Raw genomic sequence first — 3,499 nt, 5'->3', positions numbered from 1 at the left:
GGTCGACGCTTTATCCACTGCGCCACCACAGGTCAGGCCTGTCCGTTTCTATCACAACAAGTTTCGACACGTAAGCACATGTTTATTTGGCGCATGTGTACCTCTCTATTTTTATCACTTAATGTATACATACTGACATAGCAAATTAACTAAGACAAAGTTGATTCACGTTAGTCTTATGTGTGAAGCCATAGTGTACCCTTGGCTACTGATAAAGTTCATTTACGCCACTGTAATTTTTACGAATTTCAACAAGGAAGAAATGCTACAGCCCTGGCCGGTTGGCTCAGCGGTAGAGCGTCGGCCTGGCGTGCGGGGGACCCGGGTTCGATTCCCGGCCAGGGCACATAGGAGAAGCGCCCATTTGCTTCTCCACCCCCACCCCCTCCTTCCTCTCTGTCTCTCTCTTCCCCTCCCGCAGCCGAGGCTCCATTGGAGCAGGGATGGCCCGGGCGCTGGGAATGGCTCCTTGGCCTCTGCCCCAGGCGCTAGGGTGGCTCTGGTCGCGGCAGAGCTACGCCTCGGAGGGGCAGAGCATCGCCCCCTGGTGGGCAGAGCATCACCCCTGGTGGGCGTGCCAGGTGGATCCCGGTCGGGCACATGCGGGAGTCTGTCTGACTGTCTCTCCCCGTTTCCAGCTTCAGAAAAATACAAAAAAAAAAAAAAAAAAAAGAAAAAAGAAATGCTACAGAAGCATGTCTGTCACATCCACCATATTCGCCGGACTTAGCACCCTCCGACTATCACTTATTTTTGTCCTTACAAAATTTTTTGAAGGGCAAAAAATTCAAAAATGAAGAAGATATCAAACAAGCACTGGTTCAATTTTTCACATCAAAAGATAAAACATTTTTCAAAAATGGGATATACATATTGCCCTCATGCTGGCAAGAAATCATTAATAATAACGGCAATTATATTATTTAATAAAGTTTATTGACGGTAAGAAAAATTTGTATTTTGTTTTATTCCAAAAACGGACAGAACTTTCCGGTAGACCTTATATATAGGTACATTCTTAGTAAGATTTAGTAAATTCGGCAGGTCCCAGCATAAATGTGCAAATTTTTCATTCTTGTGTTTATGAGAAACATAAGCCTGATGTGTCTTAGCGATTTCTTCAATGTTTGGGCATATATTTAAAAGGCAAACTCTCATTTCCTCATCAATACATTGAAGAATTCCTCTCTTTTTACCTTAATTGTGTTGAAGGTAGAAAATCCCTAATTCACATAAATAGGATGTTGAAAATTGTAGTAAAATGTTCAAAGCTTTTTTAGATATTACCACAAATTCTTCTTTTATAGAAATCCAAAAGGCCTCATCTTTATGTTTAATCATCAATCTATGATCAGTGGATATAGCTACCAGTTCTTCTTCTGTTAATGTTAAACCAAAATCACTTGAAGCTTCCATGAATGGGTTTCTTTTTTTTTTTTTGTAAGTTTTTTTCTTTTAAATAGACTTTTTTTAATTTTTAATTTATTTATTCATTTTAGAGAGGAGAGAGAGAGAGAGAGAGAAGGGAGGAGCAGGAAGCATCAACTCCCACATATGCCTTGACTGGGCAAGCCCAGGGTTTTGAACCAGCAACCTCAGCTTTCCAGGTTGACGCTTTATCCACTGCACCACCACAGGTCAGGCCATGAATGGGTTTCTAATCCAATGGTATTATTCAATGTTAAGTGATGGAAAATGCTATAAAAAAATAAATTCTGCCCGTCAGCCTTCAAGTCCTATTTTATTTACACTTAACTTTTGCTCAATCCCAGAATCGGATTCTTCAGTATCACGCTTCATTTTATTTGGGTGTATTTATCTAAAAATAATATAATGACGTGTTAATAATAAATAGAATAATGATGTGTTAACAAAAAGAGCGGTATTTCCGTAAGGAAATGGTATAATAGAGTAACTATATTTATTTTTATATCTGGGCACATGCTGTGAACCAGCACAGCTAGTAATTCCAGGTCCCCAGTGGGAACGGTGAGGAATTAAGAAAACACAGGGTCGCCCCTGGCTGGTTGGCTCAGTGGTAGAGCGTCGGCCTGGCGGGCGGGAGTCCCGGTTTCGATTCCCGGCCAGGGCACACAGGAGAAGCGTCCATCTGCTTCTCCACCCCTCCCCCTCTCCTTCCTCTCTGTCTCTCTCTTCCCCTCCCACAGCTAAGGTTCCATTGGAGCAAAGTTGGCCCCGGGCGCTGAGGATGGCTCTGTGGCCTCTGCCTCAGGCGCTAGAATGGCTCTGGTTGCAGCAGAGCGATGCCCCAGATGGGCAGAGCATCGCCCCCTGGTGGGCATGCCAGGTGGATCCCAGTCAGGCGTTGCGGGAGTCTGACTCCCCGTTTCCAACGGAAGGAAGGAAGGGAGGGAGGGAGAGAGGGAGGGAGGAAGGAAGGAAGGAAGGAAGGAAGGAAGGAAGGAAGGAAGGAAGGAAGGAAGGAAAGAAAACAAAACACAGGGTCAGGAGGGCCCTTTAATTGCTGCTGGCAAGAGCAAAGCATGCCCCAAAACCATATCTTGCTTTATTTATAAGGCAAAGTGAGGCCATTAGCAAATCAATGGTCTCTGATCATGTTTCCAAAGCAACCCAAGAATTTTACCAAGTGCAGAAAACCCCCACCATATATATCTTCTTAACTTTACACCAAAGGATAGAAGAAACTTGTCTCCAGTCTTTCCAGGGAACATGGGGGGTAGTGTAAACAATCTAGCACCACAGTTTAATAGACTTTTGCCACCTAATCAGGCAAGTGAGGTGGGGGGGTTGGGCAGACTGTCAGCTTACAGCCAATTCCCCCCACCTGTCCCCCCAAAATCTAAACTCCAAAGACCCTGCTGGTTTTTGGGTCCCCAACAGGCACATATTTCTCTAGAATACCATAGGGCACACCTGGAAATCTTCTAGGGTGCACCAGTGTGCCCTGGCTCACACTTTTTGTGTCTCCCGAACTTTTACAAAAAGAAATTATAATTTGAGCGCCCCTTCAGAGTGCCATCTGGTCAAGAAACTTGCAGAGGCCCTGGCCGGTTGGCTCAGCGGTAGAGCGTCGGCCTGGCGTGCGGGGGACCCGGGTTCGATTCCCGGCCAGGGCACATAGGAGAAGCGCCCATTTGCTTCTCCACCCCCCCCCCCTCCTTCCTCTCTCTCTCTTCCCCTCCCGCAGCCAAGGCTCCATTGGAGCAAAGATGGCCCGGGCGCTGGGGATGGCTCCTTGGCCTCTGCCCCAGGCGCTAGAGTGGCTCTGGTCGTGGCAAAGCGACGCCCCGGAGGGGCAGAGCATCGCCCCCTGGTGGGCAGAGCGTCGCCCCTGGTGGGCGTGCCGGGTGGATCCCGGTCCGGCGCATGCGGGAGTCTGTCTGACTGTCTCTCCCCATTTCCAGCTTCAGAAAGATAAAAAAAAAAATAAAAAAAAAAAGAAAAGAAACTTGCAGAGATATTCAGATTTAAGAAACGTTTATTAGGTACTTACATCATTTCAATTCACGCACAAAAT

Source organism: Saccopteryx leptura, chromosome 3 (genome assembly GCF_036850995.1).
Source record: "Saccopteryx leptura isolate mSacLep1 chromosome 3, mSacLep1_pri_phased_curated, whole genome shotgun sequence".
Lineage (NCBI taxonomy): Eukaryota > Metazoa > Chordata > Mammalia > Chiroptera > Emballonuridae > Saccopteryx > Saccopteryx leptura.
This window is presented reverse-complemented; position numbering follows the sequence as displayed.